This window comes from Larus michahellis, chromosome 13 (assembly GCF_964199755.1).
Source record: "Larus michahellis chromosome 13, bLarMic1.1, whole genome shotgun sequence".
Taxonomy (NCBI): domain Eukaryota; kingdom Metazoa; phylum Chordata; class Aves; order Charadriiformes; family Laridae; genus Larus; species Larus michahellis.
Window position 1 is genome coordinate 7,638,437 of NC_133908.1, and position 27,212 is coordinate 7,665,648.

The following is a 27,212-nucleotide window of genomic DNA, read 5'->3' on the forward strand; positions in this document are numbered from 1 at the left end:
CACACTTGTAGGAGCCTTTTTCCCTTTGGTTTGATGCCATAATAATCTAAATAATGTCAAGTCTGAGTGCTGTTGACCAAGTTCCACCAGAGCAACTCCTAGGTGCCTACATGTATGAATACAGCTGATGAGCACTCTATTATATAATAAAGCTAGATCTGAGCTAGCCTTGGAGGCCTGGGATTCTTGTTTGGATCGGCATCAAATTCAGAGGCTGATCTGAACCTGGAGGGTGGGAATCCAAAGCATGCGAGCTCTGGCTTTCCTGAGAGGCTCCTCAAAATTCTGCTCCTGAGCTGAGGCTGAGCTCCAGGTATTCACTTTTATTTTCAGTGTCATGTTCCTATCCTAATCTGAAACCAGAAGGGTAAGATGGGCAAAAATAAATAAGTGATTGAGTGCGTGGTTGAAGTCTGACCTCTGTGTTCCCCCAGGGTCTGCACACTCAGGCTTTTCTCTTACGCATCTGCTTATTCTAGTCGGGATCAACCTTTAGGCGAAACAAAACTGACTTGAGTATTTGCCCAAACTGTGAAGATTTGGGGTTGTGTTTTGATGAAGTGCGGTGCAGTGCTCTTGAACGTTTCCGCAGCTCTGTGGTATCTGGCTGCAGCTGGGATCAATAGCGAAGGTGCCAAAATAAAGCAGGAGTGGCTGGTTTTGGGCTTTTCCACGCCTGACAAAGAAAATAAGAAAGCAAGAGGGCCTGTTGTTAGCTGGAGTGTTTTCTGACCTCATGGTGTAACAATCCGCCTTGAGAGAATCCAGCGGTCAAGATCAGCACAGAGCATCTTTTTCCTTCCAGCCCTTTCGGGAAGCTTTGTGAGGATAATCAGTGGGCTTTATTTGAAATATTAATCTCTGTCTTGGAGGCATTGGGCCCCTTAGATAAATTGCTGAGGAAGGCGCACATTAAGATCTGTTTTTCCTCGTTCTCTCTGGAGAAACACTGAAATAGCCACTGAGTTGTACTGCTTTGAAAGAGATGTCACCTGTCGTGGCTCCCAAGGAAGATCCCAGCTCAGAGAGATGTTGCTCAGGAGAAACCTCGATAATAGCTATTGGCATTCGAGAAACATACATCACTGCGCTACTAGAATATTTGCAAACAAAATGCCATAAAGAAAAGCAACATTTCTCTGGGTTAAATTATAACAGCATCCCTTGATGGGTAGGAAGCTGACTTTTTTTTTTTTGGGTTGGTTTTAGTTCAGTGCTTAGAGTTAAAAAGAACTTTCAGCTTTTTCACTCGCTTTTCTCTGGGCCCCTAAGCAGACTTTCTTTCCCCCCCGCCACTGGCTGTGCCTTGACTAGCGTTATCTGAAGAGTGCTGTGTTGGGAAGATGGGTTTGTGTGCAAATTCTCCTTGATGGACTAAATCATTGAAATCCATCATACAACTCTCTATTCTGCCTGTTTCTAGAACTTGCTAAAGAGTCCCTAAAGACTGCAAATAAATAAACCGTGTCAGGGCCTTATCTTGAACAAACTCAACTTTTCTCCTTTGCAGAAATTGCATACCGTAGTGTCAGCTTTGCAGGGGATGACAGAAACCAGAATCCCAAACTACCATGGCTTATGGCTATTTCAAGCATTTCGCTGTCAGCTGAAGCTGAATTTCCTCATATTCTAATTAGAAATCTTAGCTGGCTGGAGGATGGGACAGTTTCACTGGAAGCATTGGCAGTGCACCTAAATAAGCAGATTTTACATCCTGCTGTTTGCCCCTATAGGATTTTGTTAGTTACTGTGCTGGTATATACGGGAGTGTCTTGCTGCAGAGGTAGGAAGCTGGGTTATGCCGAAGACTGGTATCTGCTGGCTACCACCTGGGAAATGGGCTGCTCAGCTTTGGGACTCGCCAGCTAGTTCAGCGTGCTTACTTACAGAAGCTGGAGCAAGTTAGCATCCTACGTTTGAGATGACCGTTGATATTAAATGCACCGATTTAGAAATATCTTGTGATATTGAGCACAAAGGGAGGTGGTGTCCTCTGTATTTCTCCCCAGCTTTTCTCCTCTGCAGGCTTTTGCTTTCTGTTCGAAAACAAATGTGAACTTTGCCATGCAAAACCAGAAATACTGGTTTGGTGTAAGCTGACAGGTTTTGCCAAACTTTTTGGTTTTCTCACCCCAAGTCCAGGAGGTTGGCCTTTGTTATAGCTGTCTCAGCTTGTATTGTTTTGACAGACTAAATACTAAAGATGACTTTTTGTGACCCAAGTTAGGTGCTCAGGTTCTCAAATTCATTGACCCTTGCAATATCCTGGTTTGGTGGTCATGTGTGCTTTTTTGTTCTTCCCATACTCTTATTCTTTACGGATAGAGGCTAACTATGCCTTTAAAGCTGTATTAGCCTCTGGAAGACCTTTGAAAACATTATATTGAATCAAATTGCGTGTGTTGCTTTGCTTAAGCAAGGCTGTTCAACCATGTATCTTAAGACACTCATGTGAACGAGTATCTGGATGCTCACAGGAGGTGAAGCAAGTTGCTGTAGCTCACTCAACAGCAAAGTCGGGGGGAGAACACCAGCCTTCTGGGAACAACGGTTATTTCTGCCAGACACGGTAAAGTGAATATCTGGTTGAATTACACAATATCTGGCCTAATCACGGTGGTGGTGTTGCAAGCATATTCTTGAAAGGAAGACTCGGCACTGCTTATTACCACCTCACCACGGTGACTTCGTGTGCTCTGGCTCTTGGCACCGAGTTTCTCCTACTGGAAATAGGGTGGAATAATGCTGGGCAGCAAATCTTTTATAACCCTGAAAATTTAGGAGGTGGAAAGGTCTTTAAACGGCTGATTGAACTTGTCTGGAACAGTTATGAAATTCTGCTTGGAGCCAGAGCAGGGTAAGTAGCCTAGGTATCCCCTTTTATCCCTCGTTCACATGTATTTCTGGGGGGAAAAAAAAATCAGAAATCATTCAGACTAAACAAAACTGTTTGACCTCTTGATATAGCCTCTCTTCCCCCCTTAAAAAAAAAAAAAAAAAAAAAAAATTAACAACTTGGCTATGCAATAATTCACAAAAGCTTTTGGCCCTGCCAAAATTGCACTCTCTGCCCCCACTCCCCAAATTCACTCTGCTCCATTTAGTAGAGTTTGTTGGCAAAGATAACCCGACTTCGTGCTGTGGAGAATATTTGTTTCTTAATAGAAGATGGAGCAGAAGTGAAATTGTGCTGGTTGTGTATATTTTGCCTTCTCAAGATTAGCCCCAAGCAATTATCTGACTGTGGCCTGTGCCAGAAAAACACAACAGAACAATTTTAGCAGTGCCAACAAAAACTCCAGAATGTGTTGCACTCAAGAGTGTAATTTTAGATGCTGTTTTCAAGTAGTATTTCTGTGACATCATTGACTTTAGGAAAAATAATACCCCAGGGCTTGCTTTACAAACAGGATGGAGCTTTATGATTTGGCAGCTTTCCGTAGGCAGAAAGACAAATGTTCATCACTTAGAAACCTCTGCATGACAACAGGCTTTGCTTCCTATCAGAAGTTAAAAGCAATAAGAAAAAGTCAAAACTGATGTGGGAAGGGAATTGGTAGGCGCTCGCCTGCTGCCCTGAGGGCAGAGATGCTCAGATCACCTCCAGGAGAACCTGAGCTGTGTGAAGATTTGTTCTGGGAGCGAGAGCACTTGCAGCTAAATCCTGTGCGTGGTGTTGCCCTGGGCAAGATTTGGAAAATACAGTTGTTTCTGCTTCTGCTGCCTCTGGTCCGTGTTCAAGGCACAGACGTGCTCAAATCTGGTGATAGGATGGGAAGGCGCTGCTGGTCCTCTGAGCGGGCTCCAGCTGTCTCCTGGAGCTCCATCATTCGGATGCAGCCTGTCTGGTATGTGCTTGAGGGATTTGGATGTAGTGGTGACACTCCCCTTGCCTAGCCCAGAGCTCTACTGTCAGAAAATATTTCAAATTTCTTTACTATTTTTTTTTTCCAGGAGTTCCCTGTTGATTGTAGGAGTGGGAGGGATCCCACGAAGCTGTCTAGTCCTTCTTCCCAGCCTGTGTGGGGCCATCTGCACTTGAGCAATGTTTTGCAGCCCTCCAAAGCTGAGGTGCCATGGTCTTTCCTACTCACAAATTTGTTTCTTTCTCGTAGAAAGGGTTTTCTTAATTCTAATCCGCGTTTTTCTTTCTCTAATTGCAAGTCCATCACTTCTCCGTTCTGTAAATGCATTGTAGATAGGATAAGGACTTTCCAGCCTGCAGCAGGTTGTTATGCATTTGACTCTTACTGGCCTTTCTCTTCTTTCCACACCCATCCCGGTCTTTTCCTTAGGGTGAATAGTCTGTGTGGTCGTCCCTGTCCCCCCCTTCCCCACACTCCCCCCTTCCTTCTCTGTAGGTAGACATTTTAGAAAGCTCTCATTATACCTGCACCAGATGCTTCTGGGCAAATCCAAAGTGAATTAAAGGAAATTTAAGGTCTATATAAGCCTTTTTCATTCTGGAAGGCTCAGTAGGTTCAGTGGGTGCCTTCAGGTGTGTGGAACAACTTTTTTCCCCTTTGGTAAAAGATTTCTTATGAAAAAAAGTGTTCTCTGGCTTTAGGGCAAACCATGCTGCAGCTTTCCTTCGCTCTGTGCCCCCAGCATAAGCCAGTGGAAAATGGGTTTCATTAACTACGATGAATCACTTGTGGCTTGAAGGAGAAGTGATGACACCAGCTCTGTCGGCAGCTGGTTGATTCAGCGTACTCTCAGGAATTCAACAAGTTCGTAAAAAATCAGTCAGATTACACACAAATTTCTTTCACAATCGGCTCCAGTGACTTCAGTGGAGTTGCATCCAGGGTATCATGGTGCATCTGGCACAGCCTGGCTCTTCTGTTGCTCCACAATCCTGTTTGGCAAGTTCGGGCACAGCAGCTCTGATCTGAATGAGTAGCTCATTGTTTGCTGGAGTGGCCAGGCGTAGGCATCAGGTTGCCTCTGGGTTGTGTGAACTAATAGTCCTGTTCCAGAAAAACACGTGAAACTCCCGCTGATTTCCATGAAAGTGAATAATTTGCTGGGAGCGTGAACCCTGTCAGGGAGGGGCTGCGCCTTCCCCTGAATGTGTGCAATGTCCAAAAGTCTTGGGCGCTGCTATAATATAAATAACAGATCCTCATGGTCTCATCAGCTCCCAGACTCCCTTGGGCAACTCTGCATTCTTCTGTAAATATGAGCTTTGTGGGAGAAGTCTGATGCTACACGAGCATGTGAGAATTTCCTTCCCAGTTGGCATGAAAAGGCTATAAATCTGTAGAGACACAAGCCCCTTCCCCCCACCCGTTCTTGTAAAATTAATGGGTATTCAGTTAAGCCAAAACAAAGAGTGGCTTCCCCCAGGCAAAGTTGTCTTTAAAAAAAAAAAAAAAGGCATTTTGGCATACAGATAGAAAACCTTGTTTAAATCCACGTTTAATAATGCAGTAAATGTCCAGTGAAAGGAATTGTATCTCTCACCGTGCTTTGGGCTTTCAAATTCGTGGGAATAAAGGTTGGAAAATAAACAAGGGCTAACGTTAATGGTGATTAAAGGTGACCTTGTCCTGTGTGGTGATTTGCATGATCCTATAGGGGTTGAGTTCCTGGATAATGGAGACTTTCAGACTCTACCTCTGTCAGACAGGGAGGTCAGCGATGTCGTTTTGACTGAAGTTTTTCTCTCTCCTCACTTCCTACCTCCATGTTGTAGAGATGTTTTAAGGGATAGTGGCAGAGAGCTAATAACAGGAAGCCATTAAATCTTCTGTTCCCCTCTAAAGTCCCTTTGGACAAAGTGGTGGCAAGTGCCAGCATGGCAGTGCGGTTTTTTTCTGGTCAAATCCTGAAGAAGGTCATGGGAGGAGGGGGAACTCACTACCTGATCTGCTCCTGCCTGACAACAGATAGTTGGGATCATCTCAAAAATGCATCTGGCTTTGAATTCTTCCTACCGCTGAATTCTGGAGGAGAAACTGTATGCAGAATTCTTCCTTTCCACTGTACCTGGTTTTATATTTCTCAGAGTCTTGGAAGAAAGCAAAAGAACTGGATGAGGCTAGTAGCCCTCAGAACCAACCAAAAGAGCAACTGAAGAACATTGGAAGTTTGTATGACTGCTTGGCAAACTAGTCAATGATGGCTGTCTGCAGCTTTGGTAGCTGTGTGAAGCCTGCAAAATACAACCCATGCTGGTAGCTGAGATGCAAAATGCCTGCAGGCTCATCTGGATATTCAAATGATAGGCTTTGTGAGCCATTTTTCATGGTGTGGGTTTGTGTTTAATATCGCAAGGAATTTTTTAAGACTTTGTGGCAATTTTGGTTGTTCTTGGGATATCCAGGTCTAAGTGAATGTTCTGATGGAAAGTGGTTTTGTTTATTCACTTGTTTTGGCTACATGAAGTAATGCCTTCCAGGGCTTCAGGTACTGCTCAATATTTTGCAGCTATGTAGAGTACAAACAATTCCATGATAGCACTGAAGGCAGCTTTAGGGCAGGTGGGAGCACGGTCTATGAGGCGGTGACTGCACGCAGAGGATCAGAGGCACAGCTGTATTTTATGCTTGGTAATGCTCTGGGGACGTGATTATCTCTTGATAACAAAACTCCCCATGCGCCTCTCTGCCTGGCAAGGGTTGGGGAGGTGGTGGACGCAGCTTTTTGGTGAGTGGGTTCCCCCGCAGAGGATCCTTCTGAGGGCGATTGGGAACTTGAAGCAGCTTTTTGTTGTACGGAGAACTGGACAAGAGGGGTCGTGGTCCTGGAAAGCCCAATGTATGAACCTGCTGCCTCTGCTCAGAGGCTGCCGTTTGGGTGGGAGGAACAACGCCATGGGGGGGCTTGCTCCATTCTTGTGTCTTGTCTCCCTCTCTCTAACCTTCTCCCTTGCCTTGTGCCAGGAGAAGCCAGGGTATCATGCCTGGAACAAGACAACTCCGTTTTACTTGTATTGTTGCCCTCGAGCCATCCTGATTCAAAAATCCTCTCTAGATAGAGCGTGTGTGATTATTTTCCTCCCTTTCTCTCTCTCTCTAGATTTGCTCTGCAGCTATTCTCACAAATGTGGCTCACTGCTGGAAGTAGTTGCCGAGAGCGACGTGATACGGCAAGGGTTTCATTTTTGCTGCCGTAACCTTCTGTACCCTGCTATTGATAGAGTTTTGATGTGTTTGACTGGCAGTATAGGATTCCTCACCTTCAGGCACCAGTCCTGCTGGATCCCAAATGCGCTAATGCTCATTTACAGCAACATCAATTGGCACATCGCAACTGAGCTTTGATCCTACAGCAAGGGCTTATCTGCTAAACGACTGCAAGGGTGTTAGCGTCCCTAAGGGTTAGCTCAGCATATGTTTGCGCAGGGAAAGGGCAGATGTCTGAAAGTGTTTTTCAGCATTTTCTTGGATAGGTTAAGAAGGGAAACGATGTTACGTACTGCTTTTGGAAGAAAAGAAAACCCTTAAGCCCCCAGTCTGTAACCCAAGGTTTTCAGAGCCTGTTGCACATTCCCTTTTTAGACTGTTCTGGTCTTGATCCTGGGAGAGGAAGCAAGAGGTAAGGTTGTCTGCCTAATTTTTCTTTTTTGTCATCCTCTTGCAGTGAGTTTTTGCTCTAGCCTGCAGACAGAGGGAAGAGCTGGGTGGGTGGTGATGAAACAATCATCACTTAAAACTATTTGCTGATAATGAGTCACTCTTCATGGAGTCCCAATCTGTTCTCCCGTCTGTCAAATACTGAGAGTGCAGCAAATCTGCTTGCTTTGCGGCAGAGTATTATTTTTTTTTCCTGAAGGATGGATTCTAGCAGGAGGACTTGGTGAGAAAGAGGAAAGAATGAAATGTGGTTTTTGTGGGGGAACATTAATCAAGAGGTGCCTTTTTGTGCCAAACCCGGGTATGAACCTCCTCGTAGGTCAGATGAGGAGCCATGTGGGCTATCTGCAGTCTGTAGGCTGCACACTCTGCAGCTGGCATGAGTCTCACCAAATCCCCATGGCCGTTACTCCTCAGTTGAAAGTGTTGTCTAGTGCAAAACCTTTAGGTCAGGCGATGAGACACAGGGCTTTCCCCTGCTGATGGGATGGTATTTTAAAAATAAATAAAAAAAATTCTTGAAGACAAATCTAGGGATGACCCAACATGAAGTAAAATAAGGCCTGCGTGATGCCAGCAGGCAGCCAGGCCTTGCCTTCTCCTGCAGTTCCAATTGCAATGATTTACGGTCAATATCTTGATAAATGCCATCCGGTGCGTTAAGTGCTGTCTGGCTTGTGTTGTGTTAGGGTGGCTGTGATGTCTTCCCTGATATGATTCCTGCAGTAATAGACCAGAATGTGGATTTCAATGAAAACTCAATTTTCTTGTAACAAGGTTTAATGGGAAGTTTATTGGAGTATTGATAACAGAGAATGCAATAGGTACATGTCCCAGAGTTAATATACTGTAAGACATTAAAGCATACATTGCATGTTTATCACTGTCACATTCAATTAAGTTTTTAATTATAATAAAAAGAAGTGGTCATTGAAGCACAGGAAAGCATGTGCAAGGGAAGGGCTGAATACAGGTGCTGGGTCAGATGGGACTGAAAAAAGCTGAAACCACGAGGAGAATTAAAAGAGGTTGGCATTTTTTTTCCCCGAGACCCGCGTGGACCTCTGTTATAAACTCAGGCATGAGTTTGTTCAGTAAGCTGTCAAGCGAGCTGGGGGCTGGTGGTGAAGTGGACCTGTGTCCCACGCTGAAATCATCTCTTGGAGGTCCAGGGTGTTCTCTCAATGTGTGGATGCACCATTGCTAGTGCCTGTGATATGCTGCTCTCCGTCTACCCCGTCACAAATCCAGTGAAGCCTTCCACCAGCCTACTGCTGTCTTTCAGTTTATCCTGATTGTACTCAACCCACTTCAAACACAATAATCCTTCTTGCAGATCAGATATACGGTAATCCTCCGTTACAAGTGAGAGCACAATGGGCCTCTGCCGTCAGACATGATGTAATCCTGCTGCATCAGATAGAGAATTTCTTCCCTACATCACGTGAAATGTTGTCCTCTGCCTTCTTGTGCTAGACTGCACTCTCTGTCCATCAGATGACTTTCACAGCCGCGCACTGTGGTTCTTCTCTAGGCTCAAAGCAATAAACTCCCTTATTTCCCTGTCATGCTCTGCTACAACATCTGGCCCTAGGAACGGTAGCAATGGGTGAAGTGGGAATCGCTACGTTGCACGGGACGTGCTCCTTCCAGTAGGGGCTACTGCGTGTGTGGGACTTAGCACAGTTGGAGATAATAAACCTTGGGTGCTACTGGAATATAAAAAATAGCTGACTGCAGCCTCCCTTGCTTGCAGTTGCCTCCTAAAATTTGTGAAGCCTGTCTTCGAGTTCCGCTGGGAGCGGGTGCTGCAGTCTTACGCTAGACCCTGGGCGAATGCCTGGCTGCGCGGCGGCGGCAGCTGCCAGCTCTTCCAGCTGCACCCTCTCCTCCTCCTCCTGGCGGCTCAGGTGTGTTTGCCCTGTCTTGCGCAGACGGTTGTTGTATAATCCTTCTGCTGGGGATGATACAGGAGAGTTGTCTTTGTACGCATGTTCTCTGTAACCTTTCTCTAATCCTTCTTGTGGGTCCTGAGCGCTGCAAATCCTCTTCTCTTTAAGTACAGGCTCTGCTAGTTTCTCGGTTGGGGAGGGGAGAAGAGGGAGATGCTGTCATGTGGAAGGAAAGCGTGTATTCTATCGCTCTCTTAATCCTCCAGTCTGTGAGAAAGCAGCTACACATCCTGCCTGATTGAATACCTGCCTTGTAATTCAATCTAGGGGTTCCGCTGCCATTCATAAACAGATTACATTGCTGTGCTGCGAGGCGGGCCGCTCGACTGAGCGGTGGGTTTGTGTATTCCACCAGGTAATACAGAATGGGGTTTTTTTTCCCCTCTGCTCTAGGGAAGTGGAGCAACCGAGCAAGAAGCTGAGTTGGGGTGTTGGAGGGCGAGAGTTGGCAACCTGCTTGGCTTTAGGGCACGCATGCCCAAATATTCCCTTGGCTGAGAGCCACCAAACGCATCCTGCATCCGTCAGGAGCTGGGGGCATGAGGGAGTGCCAGGGATAGCTGGCAGGTGGGAAGTGAGGGTGGCCGCTCGGAGATCCTGCGGCTCCGTTGCATGAGTGGGTTCCTGTGGCTTTGCTGCTGCGCGATGGGTGACAGCGGAGCAGCTGGTGACCTGACGGCTGCTGAGGCAGCACCTCTTTGCTGCAGCGTGTTGGTTTGCAAGCTGTGCACGGCTCCAAGGGAGCTCTGGTCAGAGAAACGCAGAGAAAGGTAATAGCATTTAGGCTGTGCTGTGAGAAGTCCAGATATTTAGATATTGAGGTTGAGATGGATGCTGTCTTTCTCCGCTCTTAATTTGTCCTGTTAACTAGATGTCTGGTGGCCGACCTTCTGCTTCCACGGAAATGACTGCACACTGAAACACGGCTCGCCTTTTGTACTCTTGTATCTTTATCATCCAGGGCAGTATCTATCAACACTGACTGGCACTTTCTTGGTAGCATCAGCAGGAGCTTTCTGGGCTCACTGAGACAGAAGATGACGGATGTGGGTTTCTCACCCATGGAAGACCTCCATTTCAGATTGCACATTGCCAGTAAGCACTTTGGGAGACAAAATGATCAGTGCTTGCAACAGGCATGTCTGTCTGTAGCCTGAGAATAAGAGACTGAAGTCCAGAGGTGACAGGAAATAAGCAGATTTGCTTAAAACCCAAAGAAACTACTTCTTAGTGTTTTGCTGAGATCAGAACCATGAAACAGCGTTTGCTTGTGGGCTCCTCTTGCATTTTGAGGATCTCGCGTTGTTCTAGGCTCACGGCACAGTGGAGGTGAGGGATTGAACAGGGGAGGCCAGTTATGTGGTGCTACATTGATTCCTCTTGTGTTGTGAAGTGGGAGATGCTCATTTCATGAGGAGAAACTTGGTGCTCCTTCTCAAGAAAAGTCTTCCTAGGCACCTTTTTGAGCAGAGTGAACCAATCTTGCTGCAGTGTTATTTCTTTTTTTCCCTCCTCTCTTTATGTTCATTAAATGATATACGTTCACATGGAGGCTCTAAAATAAATCATTGTTGCAGAAGCGCCTTTTAAAACTTGTCAGCTGTGGGTTTTTCCCCCAGTACCTGTGCCTCTTAGGACCATAAATGGCTTCCTAAAGCAAGGGAAAACCATTATTAATTACACTGCCTAATGAACTCATTTGGCTTTCTGCCCAGCTTCCAAAAACAGCACTAGCACCAGGCTGGATACTGTTGTCTCACTGTAATTATGTTTATATGGAAAGTTAATTTTTGTTTTCATAAATTGATTTGAGGCTTCTGGAAGCTATTTGGAGATAATTAACTTTGCCCACACAGACCTATATAAGGGCATTTGTTTACAAGGTAGCGCTGGGTGCTGGAGCATGGAGGTACGTTCCTGGGTTCATCTGGAAATATTCAGTTAGCAGCTCAGGGCAGCTGTTTCCAGACTCGATTCCCTCTTTGTGGACAGCAATAGCAAGCAAACACCATGGTCTTGGGATTTTGCAGACTGGTAATAACCCTCAGTCCCCAGTTGCATCCAAATGAGCTGCAAGCCAAATAATTCAAGCACTGCAAAAGTTACTGCTGGAATCACAAACTCCCTTAATGTGAACAACAAACGTGACAGTCCCAAATGGAAAAGGCCTGTAAGGAATGAGACCAGACCTCCACAAATAAGTAGCTGTGAGGGCAAAAGCAGTTGCCATAAATCTTTAATAATGGTAGGGATGGAGAACAAGTGGCAGGAGTGCAAGGTGATTTAACGGGACCTTCACCAGCAGGACACACGATGCAATATCGCAGAAGCGACTGACTTGTTCGGTTGTAGGTGTGTGCCTTTGGGTTCCTGGCCCCTGCAGTGAACTCTTCCTTCAAATCAATTCGTTAATGAGCTAATCTACTATGCATGGGAATCCATTAGAGAAATGTGTAATAACCTCAGGATGCAGAGCCCTGCTCCCGGCACGCGGCTACTGAAGAACAAAAGCAGGAGGAAGAAGCGAGGTCTCTTTGGCAGCTCTGAGCCTGTTTGGGAGCTCGTCTGACCCCTTTAAAGTGTAGGGGAATACGTGAGGCGCTCTGGGTCACATCTAATAAAGCAGTGGATGGCCTGGCTGAGAGAAGCAGCTTGTGTAGGTCAGTGCCCAGGGCGCTAATTTTTAAAGCTACATTTTTAAAGTTCCTACTTTAGTGCACCTTGGGCTTTCTTCTTTAGACTAAGAAAAAAATGTTCCCTGAAGGCCTAAATATACACTAATCCCTTACTGCACACTTCAAATCCGTGGACAAAGCTGTATCAGAAGGCCTTCAGGCTAGGTTGGCATAAGGTGTCTCTGCTTTTGCTGGGGGTGGGGGGGAAACAGAAAGTATTTAGAGTTCCCAGTTTTGGGTCTACAGGAGAGCCTGTCTGTTCTGCTCTGTCTTGCATATAACAAAGAATGCCTTTTCGCAGCCCTTGCAGAAGACCAGTGTCCGTCCTGCAGCCAGACTGCCAGCCAGCCCATAAATTTCAGCTTTGCCTACTTGACTCTCTGCGTTCCTGCCTCTTGAGCAAATCCCCAGGGTCAGCGTTTTGTTAAGTTTTATCTAGTGCTTCAGTTGGGAGCAGGACATTTCTACAGATTGAAGGTCAGCGTGCTGGAACAGCAGCCCTGGATGAGATCAGAAAAGGAGGAACTTCCAGAAGATGCTTGTAGTTTTTCCCCTGCAGATCATGTTGCTGTAAAAGAATAGGCGAAATGAAGTGTGAGGAGAAAAGTTGTAGGTTTCCAAGGTTTGTTGATCGTCTTCCTCTTTTCCCTTTCCCTCCGTTTCCCCTCTTATGCAGAAGCAGGGTTATGAGTTTTATTTCTGATTTGCTACTGCACTTGTTGGCAGGGGACACTTCAGTGTCTTTGGGGTCCAGCTACTTTTAATTTACACCTGTGACTTTGAGAAAAAGGAGTATTTTTCTGTAGAGGAAACTTACCCTTTCCCTGTTATTGATAGATGTTCAGAGATGTCCAGAAAGTAAAGGAAAACTAGCTTTGTGCTAGAAAGGTAGATAGGGCGGAGAATTTGTCTTGCACCAGTAAGATGGCACCAGGGTGACTTTCCCAGTTATTGAGACAACACCATTTTTATTACTTACTGTGTAGTGATCATTTTAAACATGTAAAATAGCCAAACTCTTCCATGTGAAATAACAGAATTGTCTCTTAAATCATTATGTAACTGTATTAAAGATGTACTAGGAGGGCTGGATGAGCGTCAGGTTTTTGGGTTGTGTGGGAGAATGAATCGCAGCCCGGTTTGAACTGAAGGGGGTTAACGCTGCTTTTTGGTGAGGATGACAGCTGGGAGAGCCTTCCAGGAGCCGCCTCGCAGCCCCGGGGAGGAGGCGGCGGCGGCGGCGGCAGCAGCGGCTGTCTGTGCAGCCAGACATGTTTGTAGATCGTTCCCAGAGCTCAGTGTTGGCAGAGTTAAATTCCAGTTCATAACACAGGCACTTGAATGTCTCCAGGTTTTCCAGTTTCAGGTGGTTGCCCGCAGTGAGGTTGCGATACTGGCGAAGCTGAAGCCCCTCGCTTTGGCTGTAAGGTGCTCCCTGCTCACACAGGTGTCTCTGGGTCTGCAAGGTAAGGTGAGGCGACGGCAGTGAGGACTTGGTCTTGCCAGAGGCATGCCAGCCTGTCTGTGGGGCACCTGGGCTGAGGTCGGTGGGTCAGCGCACTCCGCTCTCCCTGCTGGCACATGTGGTTGTCCTCTCCGGTGCCTCTGGATGGGCCATCTCATGTCACCTCGTGAACACATGGCTAGGTGGTGGTGTGTGAGGTGCCGTGACTGATGTGGTGCTTGCCCAGCCGTCCAGATAAAAACTCACAGTGGATGCAATGAGGTCTATGGACCTGCGGTTAGGTACCTGACGCGTGGTGTTTGCTGATCAAGCAGCTTAACCGGTACTGTTCCTTGCTTTGCCTGTTCAGTATTTGAGCCAAACAGGTATTTATGTACCTCCTTAACCTGCAGAAGCACTTCTGTTGACTAGAATAGAGCTATTTGTGTTTAATTAGTTAGCTGGATCAGGGCCTGAACATCCACTGCCAGAAAGTAGCTTTAGGATTTTGCTGACAGCTCTCACAAAGAAACCCATGTAATATTGACGGTCTAATCCTGCCCCTTCAGGCCAGCCCTTCTCAAATTCTGTCCTGGGATTAACCAGCACCTTGAGACGTTGCAATTCAAGGCTATAAATGATGACAGCAGCTAAAGTGGAACTTCTTCCTTTTGGATCCCCATGGTTCGGACACTGGACGGTGAAATACGTTGAGTATGCGTGTGAGCTGAAGGCTTAAAGCAGTAATGTTAAAACAAAAATCCTGGGAGAAGGCATTTCTCAGATGGATGAAGAACTGTGAATTGGAAGGGCTGCCCCCTTCCTCCATCTGCTGAGCTCTCCCAGATGACAGGTGAAGGGTTTACCCTTCATCTCCCCAGTTATTTGCTTCCGTATTTTATGGAGACTGTTTATTGTGCGCTACAGGCTCCTCCATCGCTGTGTTCCCATGCCAACCACCCTGCAATATGGTGTACACGCTTAGTGAAACAAAGCAGCTTTAATCCTCAGCCTTTGGATGTCTCCTGCCCATCGGGGCCAAGCCTCTAAAGAGGAACCCTGCTGCTTACAAAGTGGAGCTCCAGGTTCCAGTTAATTGGGCACAGTCATTAAGGGAAATTCAGTTTATGTCTACTGGGACTGTGAAGGGAGTGGGTTTTTTAATAGCAAATATCTACAGTGTGTATTGGTTGTCCTTAGGTTAAAAAAAAAAAAAAAAAGCAAACTTTCAGCAGAGAAGAAATGCTTCTAATTACTTGCCTTTGGCAGAATGGCTGCCCTGCTCTTTAGAAGCCGTATTTATCTCCTGTAAGAGCCAGCTCATTAGCTCTATTGCTCACACAGATAATCAACAACATAATTAATAATTATTTATATGGCACCCATGGCAGAGGGCTTTGGATCACATAACAAAACAGCATTTTCTTATGATCACTCAAGCATTTCTAACTGTCTCTTTTGTCTTTTTTTCTGCCTGTTCTTGACTTTCTCTGGCCTTCTGTGTGAGTTTCTAGTGCTTGTTGCAGGTTTTCGGTTAACTCTCTACCAAGTGTCTCCTTCTTCTCTTTTAGAAACCTCTCTGAAGTCACGTTTGACCCACAAAGAATTTCAAGTGCTAGAACTCTGTCACCACGCAGAGCAGCCTGGTGTTGGCTGGAGGAGCTGTAGCTCCTTTGACTTCACTTGCATCTATTTATACTGATTTTTGGACTGATCCCTCTCTGCACTTGAAATGTCAAAAATCAGGGTTTCTTTTGCTCAAGAGCTTCACCTGTCCTGCATTTTCCCAGGCCAAAGCAGGGCAATGGGATACTATGTTTGGGCTACACCAGGGATGTCTGTCCTGGGGGCGGATTTTTGAGCAAAGTGTTCAGACCCAGTCCCCAGGGTGGGATTTTATCTAAGGCATGTCTTCAAACGAAGCTAATCTTCTACTAGGTTCCCCTGGAGTGCTTTGACTCATGTCATGCGAGACAGCTCCAATACCCTGACCTGCAGGGTGACCCACAGGGCAGCTTTCATTGTGTCTCGCTAATGCGAGGAATTCTTGCAGCTGCTGGCATCAAGGATGACACGCATCAGAAATCCTCCAGTCAGGTCCCATAAAGCCACTGGGTGCCTCTTTCTCTGCAGTGCTGTCACCCTGTGCTGTGCCCCTCTCCATGCACGTGTCCACCTGTCTGACACGGCAGAGCCATCATCTTCCCACGCGTGACCGTGACCAGTGCTCCCCTGAGCGTGTCAGGTCAGCAGAGTACCGGTGTGGGCCAACCCAGTGAGTCTCATCCCTTGCCCAGCACAGCAAAGAAGCTACGGGAACGAGATGTAAAGCTGCTGTCAGCTGAGCACTTGGGGACAGCTTGACACTAGAAAGACGAAAGGGGCTCACGGGACGATGGGAAGGAGGAGAACGTGAAATCAGGTGGCACCCCAGCAGCTGGGGGTTTGCAAGGTGTAGCTCCTGCCATAGAGACTCCTTTCTTACAGAGTTGTTTTTGGAGAGTGGGTGTCAAAATACATTTGGGAAAATTTGAAGGCACGTTTTGGATGGCCAGTGAGGAGAGGAGGGAGAAGCTAGTGTCCGATTAGAGACTTTCTTGTGCTCTAGGAAGCGTGTGCTTTCACAGAGCATCCTTGTACTGAAGGACCAGAGGAAGAGGGTGCATCTGAATATCATTACAAAAGGTATAAAATCCTAAAGCAGGTGGTTATTCATGTGTGATGTTGCCCTTTGCCAGCAGGGGAAGATAAGGGTGTCCTGCTGATTGCACCGAGGGAAGGGCACTCTTGCCCTAATCCCTATCCAAATGCCTGTCTTTGGGGTTGGGAACCCAATGTGACTTCACCATATCCGCAAAGCTCAGCCTGAGGCTTGGAAACAGTGTTTGCTGGCACCATGTGTTGCTAAGCAGATGGGCTGCTGCCTTTGTACCCGCTGAAGTTTCTCAGAGAGGGTGGCTTTGGTGTGGCATTTCAGTAATTGTTGCCAGCACAGAAGAAACTCGGAGGGGGGAAGAAGCATCTCTAGTTCCTTACCACCTGCTTCTCCTCCCTCCTTGTAGCCCCCATCCGACACCGAAGTAATTGCCCACAAAATGCACTGATAGGAAAATGAGAGAGAAGAAAAAGCCAACCCAGACTGATGCAACAGGTGAAATTCCAGCGTGAGGAAACAGCAGAAAAGTCTTAACTAAGCTTGCTAAAAATATATGAGGGTGAGGCAGCTGAGTCACTAGAGGGGAAACTTGAGATACATGTGGTCCACAAAGAAGATTGAATATAAATGGTTTCAGTGTGACTTGCCAAAGCATTGGCTGTTCCCTTTCTCCATGGGCTGGTAACATCTGGGATGGTGTGGCTGGGTGGCAGCGCTGTAGCACATGCCTTCCTGCCCTTGCCCACGGAGGTGGGTGCTGCAGGCGGCCAGGCAGCTTGTGTGGCGTTTTCTTTCTTCCTTTGTGGGCTCCCTTGGCTTGACCTGAGGAACCTGATGGGTCTTCCAGTATGTTTTTGTATTTTTTTTGTTTGTTCTGTTTTTCCAAAAACTGCTAAGTAAACACAGAGCAGGACAAGGGTTTGGTCTGTTCTGAAGTTAAACACTCTGAATACATGAATGAAACTGCATCTGACTTTAATGGGAACAAATGAAATGCTTATGAATGTCCCACCCTAAGGCTCGGATAGGAAGCTCTTGAAATTAAGAGCTGAAACCCTGATGCTGGTTCTGATCTTGTGTTTACTGATGCTGAGTTTTACCTGCTGTAACAGATGAAATGCAAGGGTCTGTTTTTTTGGTTAACCGTGGGGGATCCGTTTGGTGTGTGCTGATACAGCTGAGAAGCCCTGTCTGTGCTGTCCTGTCCTTTTTGAATGCAGTGAGAGACTCGAGTTAAGAACAACACTTCGGAGTTAAAATAAAAAAAATCACCTAAAATGTTTTGGGAATTCTTATCTTCCCCCACCAAGTTTTCGCCTTCTTACCACTTGTGGCTTTTCCCCCCTTGTTAAAGGGATTATTCCCCCTGAAAAATGCGTTTTGACAGATTGCCTGGGCCTCGTCGGCAGATCGGATACAAGCTGACTCATCTCTCTCAGCTCAGGTGAGTGATCCATCTCTCTTACTCATTGATTTTTCCGTCCTCGTGTTTTGAGATTTATGGGACTAGATGTATCAAAGAGCAAACTCTGTTCCCAAATCCTTGAAAGATTAGAGCGGTTAGTATTTCATGTCTTCAGCACCCTCTTCTTCCCCCCCGTCCAAAAAAGAAAGGTAAACCATTAGGCTTTAAAAGCTAATTACACGTAGCAGCAGACTTCATCACCAAGAGGGTCTACATACCAAAACCGGGTTTTGTAGTTGCTTTTCTGGTGTCCTTCCACCCCTTGACATGTCTGTTAAAACACTTCCATGATTTGTGAGCTAACAGGCACTGAGCAGATGGGAGAATTGTGAGTTACATCGGTTTACTCTTTTTTTTTTTTTTTTTTTTTTTTAAATGTAAAATTTTTATTGGATCTCTAGCTGATGAAGAAAGAGACATATTGGGAAAGAAGGTGTGGGTGAAATGAGGACAACATTATCCCTGTACTCGGCCGCATGGGTTGGTTTGTTTTTTTGGAACACCCTCTCTTGCAGATGATCTGCCCATAAGTATCTGCTGCGCTTTTTGGTGATATTTCCTCCCCAACATTGTTTTTTCTGCCTCTAACACAAAAATGCTAAGATTTTTTTGTGCGTGTGTGTGACCACATTAAGCATTTGGATCTTTCACTTCCCATCTGTAAAGTGGAAAGAACAAGATATCTTCTCCTTCATCCTTTGTTGTGACTGCTTTTGGTTCGAGCGTTAGGGGGGAGATTTTTCTTGCTGTGTTGATGAACAGGACCCCTGTGTCGTTCCAGAAGTTGTTAAGAAATAGGCTGATTTAAGATATAGTTTTAAACGTTAGGTCTATATGAGAAATGCCGCTATATTTCTGCCCCCTCTGGGAAATTTAGCTGCTGCAGCATCGCCGCCGGAGGAGTGAGCGCGCCCTTTATCTGATCACCACTTCCCCCTTCCTCAGTCCTTTGTGGCAGCATCAAGTGTACACGCCATGCACAGCTGATGTCTGATACGTGCTGCTGAAAAGCTGAACGATGCATTGTATTGTTGAGCAAAACCTGTTGGCGTGTTTATCTGGCTTATTTCATAAGCGTTGGGAGATACAAAATCAATAACATTTACGTAACGCTCCTGTCATCCGCTTCAGCCTCTCCCTTGCAACTGCAGTTGCTTTTCCTGAAATGAGTAATGAAATGCATTTAATTGTACGGTATGATGGCCACAGAACAGCAGCTCCAAAGCTGTTCTGATCACCCCAATGTACAGTAAATGCTTAAGTAATTTTCACATGCAAACAAGCGTAAGTTAGTGCAGTGTCTTGTTTGCAAATGAGCATGAATAACTGTGCTGGTTTCATATTTTTATTGTCGGGAATATTATCCCTCTGAAGGCATCGAGTCACTTGTTGCAGCTGTTTTACTCTGCATCCTGTAGAGCAGGTCCCTGGCTGAGCAGAAGAGTCCTGTGCAGGGCAAGGCAGCCACGGTGCTGCCACTGAGATCATGGCGTGTCTTCAATAAACCAGACTTTCATTCTTCTGTAGATCTTATGAGGCTAGTAAGCACTAGATAAACCTTAATTTTCTCTGGGCCTTGCTAGTTGATAAGGTTATGGAAAGCTTGCTCTCCTTTATTAATTGGCATGTACTTACTCTGCCTGATGGCGCAGACCAAAGAACAGATGTCAAGCCTGCCCTTTGTCACTGGGGCATCTCTCACTCAGAAGTTACACACCCCTTCTCATGCTAGTCCTAAGTGAATATAGACCACTTAAGGTGAAATATTTCCCCAAAACCTGAAGGTGCAGATGTTCCTTTAGCAAGGGGGTTGCTTTCCACTGCACGTCCCTGGCTCCAAAATAAGGTCCTGACTCCAGAGTGTGATGTGCCACAGTGACAAGTTCAGGGACTCTCTCTGTCTTGCGTGCCCTCTGCCTTCAGTTTGAGGGACACTTTGTAGTGATACATAACAAATTTTTGAATGTCTGCTCTAGTGTGTGATGATGTTTTTTTTCTAAGTTCCTGGGAACCAGGATCTGCTAATTTTTATGGGGCATTTTATGGGGCCTGATCAACTTGATGACCTACATTGACTAAGGGAGTGTTTCTTTGCCAAATACCAATTTAAATGTAAAGTACTGTGACTGCTGGCTTGGAATTGTGTTGCCATATGAGTTCATTATGTAGCTTGCCTACTCTCTTCTAATACTTTAAGAAAGCCATTGGTCATTGTTGTGGTCTCTTGCTTCCTTACAAATAGATTTTTAAAAACAAAAAAGAAGTAAACACAAACATTCAATACAGAATGGGCTTACAGATGTAAATCTAGGGGAGGAGGAGGATGATGATGATGCAGTCTGACCATTTGACTGCTAATAAATACCTTTGTTTTTTAACCTGTTGGACAAAGTGGTGGTGAGCAGAATTAAAGATGAAAGCAGCATGGAAAAGATCTCGTAGCTTTGCTTGGGGGTTGGAGGGGAATCTACCTGTAGGAACACTTTGGTTTTTGTCTCTCTGGCTTGCCTGTGTGGAGGAAGCTGTCCTATGTGTAGATGTATTTGGGTGCCCTCTGCCATGAATCTCAGGAGGCTGCTGACAGCTCCCCAGCAGAGAGTAGAGGAGCAGAAACTTGAAGAAATGGTGGGGTTTGGTTGAGAGCTTGAAGAAAGATTTGTGCTGTCGGTGTCTTGTGCTGGCTCTGTGTTTGAAGCAGCCTAAGGGCCTGGAGAGGCAATTTCTGGGACCTGCTCACAGGCTTGTGCTTAGTCAGAGGGCTCCAGGAGGCTTTGAAGGCTGGGAGTTTTCTGAAATGTCTGTGCTGCTGGATACCCAGCCCTGCGCTCTTTTGACCGCTCTGCCCTTCTAGAGGTTCTCTGATGTTCCTCCTGGGGTGGTTGCATCTCTTTGAACACGGCAATTCCCTTGCATCTCTGTGAAGATTATGCCATTTTCTGTCTCCTCTTAACAGTAAGGTCTGTGTGCTCAAGGGGTGGGATGATTGCTCATTTCTGAAGAGAGAAGGGACAAAAGCATCCACCAGTCTGTAGGAATGAAAGAAATGCCCCATTTTCTACTCAGGGGTAAGCCACAGCTCACAGACTCTATTTTTAATTTTATGCCCTTTCATTTGTGAGTTTATCCCTCCTGAAATTGAATGTAGAACCTCAGTAAGACCAAAACTGAGTACATCATGGTAGTTCTTTTTTTTTTTCTTTTTTCTTCTAATTTAACTTTAAAAAAAAAAAAAAAGAATCTTTTCATTTTGGTTTGCCTCATCTGGAACTATAAATTTCCCTGGTGACTACCATGTGCAAAGAGGAAATGCCTAAATTGAAGAGCAGTGTCAGGCCAGGCCCAAGGAAACATTTGCTCCAGCCCCATGAGGGACAACTGGAGGAACTGAACAAGTTTGCTTTGAACTGATCTCCAAGTTACATGCCAGAAAAGGAGCGGCAAGCCCAACTTCATGTCCTCTTGGAAGAACAGAGGGGGCAGTTGATGGAAGCTCCACACCCGTCTCTCCCTGTGGACCCGAACCCCACAGCAGAACCCCAGAGGCAGGGACTTTGCTCTTGCTTAATCTTTTTGTGGCTGCGTGGCTGGCTCAGTGCCGAGTCCCTCTGAAACCGGCTGTTTTGTGTGGTCGTGGCAATCTGCCCAAGAGGATGGGTCTTCTTGTCCCTTTAAAGCCTTAAGCAGTTGGGCCAAGTGAAGTTAAGTTGTGTTTCACTGTACTAAGTGCTGCCTAATTAACTAATCCCTCCCGACCCGGAGCAATGCTTATATCTCGTTTGCATTCCCTCCCAGCTGCTCTGACCTCCTTCCTCAGAGGTAAGAGGGGAGGAATTTATTGCCAGAATTTACTGGAGTCACACTATGGCTTCGCTGTGTGTGTGTTGGGGATTGCTCATGCACAGCTGCGTACCACCACCCAGTCTGAGTCCTGTAGTGCTCAGGGAGGGAGCAGTCTCCTCTAATTGTACTTTAATTGTCTGCTGCTGCTGTATTTATCAGTCCGTGGATGTGGCTGGGTTTGGAGTGATATTAGAAAGAGCCTTTGAGGTGTAGGAGTTGTTAGGCGTCCTATGGGCTGTGGTAGGTTTCCCTTTTCCTCCCCATCTTCTGCAGGAAGCTGTTAAAGCCAGTGATTATTTTCCAACAGAAAGGTGTAAATTAACCCTTTGCCCTCTGCCTCCTACTTTTCCTCCCCCTTGACCCACAAGCTGCCTTGTGCTGCACGCTCCCGGGACTCTCGGTGGAGGTACAAAGTGTGCAGCGGCTGTAGCTGAGCGCTGTAGGAGGAACTAACTGGTGTGACTACAGGGGCTGTTTTGTTGAGCTCCCTCCCCACCCTGACCATACCTATTTTGATAGCAGTGCCAGAGCAGGAGGCAACCTGCTGTACCACATCATTTATTTTTTACAGCACTTGCTCAGACTGGGGCTGCATCTGGGGGCAGTGTTTTTTTCTTTCCTTTTCCATTGGCCGTTTCTGAAAGAGAGCTAAGTCAGCCCGAGGAAAAACTCAAAGGAAATGGTGGATTTGGCACAGCTTGCCAAGAGCAGCAGCCTGGAGCACTAAATTAGGGTGGGGGTGAACTTATTCAGCTGCAGAACCAGAGTCATTTCATTTTAGCGGGGGTAGCGGAAATGCCGCTGCAAACTTACATCCCTTATAGCTGGGCACCTTTAAACCTGGATGGTTATCTGTGAAGCCGGACATAGCGGAGGGGTGCAGATAGCAGCTGGGTTCCTGGATGGCTGTTCACAGGCGTGTGGGGTAGTAGCGTGACACCTATTATGTTGTCCGGGTCAGTCTGATGTGCTAGCAATTACTCTCGGTCCCCAAGCTGAGATCCTAGGGTTGCTGTTCCCCAGCGAGGTATGCTGTTCAAGCCCTTTTCTTAGACTGATTGCTTTTTGCCTTTTTTTTTTTTTTTTCGCGTGTGTTATATTACCTGCCTCAAAGAAATCTGCTGCATGTGTCACTTCGGAATTGCAGCTAGCAGGGGAGGAGGTGACAAGTGGCTGCAGTTCTCGCTCTCCTGCACAGAGCAGGGCACAATGTGTTCCTACAGTTCATCTCTGCTACGGCCGACAGCAAACGGTAAATAGACATTTTATTTTTTTCTTGCCCAGGAGGGGACCGCACCACCAGGATGTTGTTCAACAGAAGTCTCTCCGCATCAAAGAAGCGATTAGAAGTTTGTTTCAGTCTCGAGTATGTCTTTGGCATTGTAGATAGCAGGGAACTTATGTTCAGGTCAGAAGTCTACTAAGTGGATTTGTTTCCTAAAATAAATACATCACCCGTCTAGACTAAATTTTTTCAGTGACCTGTAACAAAGCGAAACTCCTTCATAAATGAGCTAATGGGTTGGTGTAGGTCAGGGATGTAGGTCTGTAATGAATCTCAGCCTGCCAATCAGTTTGCTTTTCTTGGTCTGCTCAGAAGTAATCTGTGTACCGCAGCCTGAAAACCGCCGGGTAGATCACACTGGGGCCCAGTGACAGGTCAGGGAAGGCGAAGAGGCAGGGATGAAATCAGATTACAAATATTCTTGGCAGTACTGTCAGCTCTCTAAAGCGATTGTTGCTTGTCTGTTTACTAGTCGTTTCTCTTCTGCTCCCGATTGCAGTGTAGGAGCATCTGATTATTATAGAAAAGATGTGGGATATCATACTGAAGCAACTGAAACAGAGTGGGACTTGTTCTTGGCAGGATCCAAAGCCTGTTAAAGCTGGTAACAATCTCTGCTTTCACTGCTCAGCCTTGCATAACACTATCCTCCATAAGAAACACTATGTTGGGACATAGAAAGAGTGTGGTGGGTGCGTGTAAAGAGCCACAGGCTAAACAAGCCTGTGCGGTATTTACCAGAGGCTGCTTGTGTTCACTGAAGCTCCTTGTGTAATTGTGTTGCGCTCAGCCTGGCAGGCAGCAGCGTGCTTCCCTTGCTTTGGTGGATCAGCTGGCCTCCGTCCTGTACTTCAGCTGGAGGGAACTGTGGCTGGGACGAGGGGAGCAGCGCAGGATCACAAGCGTATGGGATATGCCACACATCTGAGAGTCTGGTGGGGTCCAGGCAACATGTACTTAAGGTTCAGATAGTTTCTGAATTCTCTGACTTGGGTAGCTCTGGTCGAAAGGCTGGGTAACAGTAGTCCTGTGGCTAACAAAAGCGGGAGAAGTGCTTCCCCTGCATGCAGAATAAAGGGGCTGTGTAGGAGAGAGCTCTGCATCCTGCCTGGTCCGGTTTCACCCTGAAGGTGTGATGGAAAATCCTACAACTCATGACACTTTCCTCAGCAATGTCCTTAATCACTTCTCAGGATACTTTTTTTTTGTTTTTCCTGCTCCTCCTCCTCTTCTTGCTGAGGAAGATGCGCTCGGGAGGAAACTGGCTTCTAAGTGGGTTATGTTATGAGTTTATCCAGTCTGACTCAGCTCTACCCACTACTCAGTCTGTTCTGATTCAGTCCCTTCCTAGGACTCCCATGTTCATTATTACTTTTAAAGACCTTCTTTATCTCCAGCTGGGCAAAGCTGGCAGGTTTAGGCTTGGAGTCATGCTGTCAGGGCTGTGATAACAGCAGGGGGGGGGACCTGGGCCAGATGTTGGGATTTGCCCAGGGGTGACAGGAAGGAGCTCAGCATGGCTGGGAACACCTGCCTGGGTTGCACGGATAGCCCTTACTGAGCCCCGTCTTGCTGCTGGTGTGTGAGCCACCTCAGGGTGTGACTGTGCTACAGGGTGGCCATGGCTGGGCTGGAGGTACAAGCCTGCCTGAAATACACTGCACTTGAAGTGCCACCTCCATGGGGGTTTTGTGAGAGGTCATAGGTCCACAGTTGGTATTTGAGGCTCTGCATGCCACAAGCTCACCCAGTCTATATTCATATTTGATGAATTAGCTGGAGGTGACTTGTTGAGCTTCTGCACCATCTGTGGAAGGACAGGCTGAGATGGTACGAAGCCAAGCAGTATAGTCAACCTGTCACCCTTGCTTTGGGACAGCAAGGTGAGTTTGTCCTGGATCAGCAGAACAAGCAGAAGAGGGCTGAGGTAACAAAAGCCTCTAAAAGAGTTACCTTGCCCAGTGGGGAACTGACCAGTCCTTGGCATTATTTTATAAAAAATGCTGATTGCGACAGCTCTTAACTGCAGGGCCTTTTCAGAAGCCTCTGGATATTTTGTGCAAACATCTGGTTTTGGTAAAGCAGCTCCTTCTAAGAGTACAGCCATACAAACAAGTTATATGTGAGTGTGTAGGTTTACACCACTTTAACTGTGTATACCAGGCAAAATTCTCTTTTTCTGTGTGTGTAGTGGAGAAGACCTTTGAGGTATTTCTTCGCTGCAATCTTCTTTGCTCTTGCTTGGGTCTACAGCCTCCTGCTAGCCTTAGTTGTCTGACACGTTATCGACTGTCACCTTAGCTTTTCTGTAATAAAGACATCCTTTGCCTGTTTGCTCATGGGTCTTCCCTGCCACTCCAGAGGTTTAAAAGGTAGGATGAGTTCAGGTTAAATTACGTTAATGTGCAAATATGTACTGATTTCATCACAGAGCACTCTTACAGCTTCCTCTATAAAGCTGTACAAACGGCAGTAATCCGTACCTCCCTGGATCTAATTAGTCACCAACCATGCCTCAAATTCTCAGGTCAAGCTGGTGAACTTTCTGTGACACTGGAAGGTTTTGCCCTGAGGAGTGTAATGGTCTGTGACTGGTGCTCCAGAGGTAGGCGTAAGGTGTAGGGTGCTGGGAAAAATTCTTGTTCCAGGCTTGTCTTCATCTACTCACTGAATGCCACCAACTGCGTGGCTTCGCTGTAACGCACGTGAGCTTCATGTTAACGCCTTCACTGCAGGCATCGGATGTGCAGGGAGGAGGGCAGGGGCTATGGTGACGTGTAAAGCAGAGCTAAGTTTAGCTGATGGGAGAGATACTCTTTGATAGACAGCTTTCATTTCATCTAAGGCTTTTGGCATATAAGAAAGGAAAGGAGTAGCACCCCGAGGACACTGCTGCAACTGTGGCATGACATTCCCACTGTGGTCTTCCAAAGCTGGGAGCAGCGGGTTAACCTGCTGTGACTCTCTTTGCCCGTGCTGCTCACCAGCTGGCAAGGAATCCCCTCCCACAACAGGCAGGCACATTGAAAACAGACTTCTGCAGCTGCAGGAACAAGTCCTTTCAGAGTGTGTCTTAAAAACAAGGCTCCGTCCAGGGTTTACAGCAGAGATGGGCTTTCCTGCAATACAAGGATGTGAGGAAAATTGGGACAGCAATGGAGATGAACCCAAAGCACCTACCTTTTGGTGCGGAAGCTGCTAAGGCTGCCCTTGCCAAGGCACAGACCTTGCTGTTGATCTCTGCAAAACCCGGTTATGTCCCGGAGGCCTTTCATGTGCCCATTTAATATTGCAATTATACTTGTGTCTCTGCAGGTGAAGGCCAGGGGCTTGCTGCAGTGAACTTAATTATTTTAGTACATGGTTTCACTCCTCTAAGCCTACTTTAAAGATGACTATGTTTTTATTCCTTAGTGCCTGAGGAAAAGGACTGCCCGCTAAAGATGTTTTAGTGATGCAGGTGGGCAGTTCTTTAACAAAGATGGATTCCTTGCTGAGACACCAAAACTGGTGATAGATGTCAGTGAGTACCATCTCAGCTCTGGCTCAGGCAGCCAAGTCGGTGAAATGAGCTTTTGCAGACTTTAAATTGTGGTTTCTTCTTAGAAGGTCACGTTCTCTGCCTCACTTCCCTCTTGTGCATGTGTACGCAAGCCAGTACAGCGGTGAATCTCTTAAGAGGGAAAGCTGTAGGAGAGGATCGCCTGAAGCCTAAGCCATGCAGAATCCAGGATGAGGTATTTGTTTAAGCATCTCTGCTTTATCTCTAATGACCTCTGACTTCCGTAGTGCCACGGGTGACCCTGGCGGGTACGAAAAGCCACTTAGTGAAGCAGTGCATTTCTGCAGAGCAGCAGGAAGATTTCTTCGCTGTTTGGCTCTTGTATCGCTGCACTATCCGTAAGCTGGATAAAAGCCTCAGAGGAATGATTGTCTGAGCGAGATTGAATCTGGAAGAGAGGCTCATGGATCCCAGGAATAAACTGGCTGTCAGAATGTAGTATTGACGTGAAGAAAGCAAGTCCTTGGAGGCACTATTGACTGTCATTACTGATGTAGTGGAGACTGCCTAAAGTGCCATTTCTTGAGAGTGGCATCATTTTTTGCCGTACTTTTTCCTTTGTCTCCTCTTCTCTTTCTTGCTTTTGAAGAGGTTGGGCAGCAAACCAACACTAGCACGTGTCAGGAGTGAAATGAAAATACATGCTGAGCTGGAGCCTGCTCAGGGACTGGTTTCAAAACGAAGGGCAGAGATGGGATCCTGAAGGACTGGCTCCCCTCAGCGCATACTCAGGCTGGAACGAAAAGTGTTTCC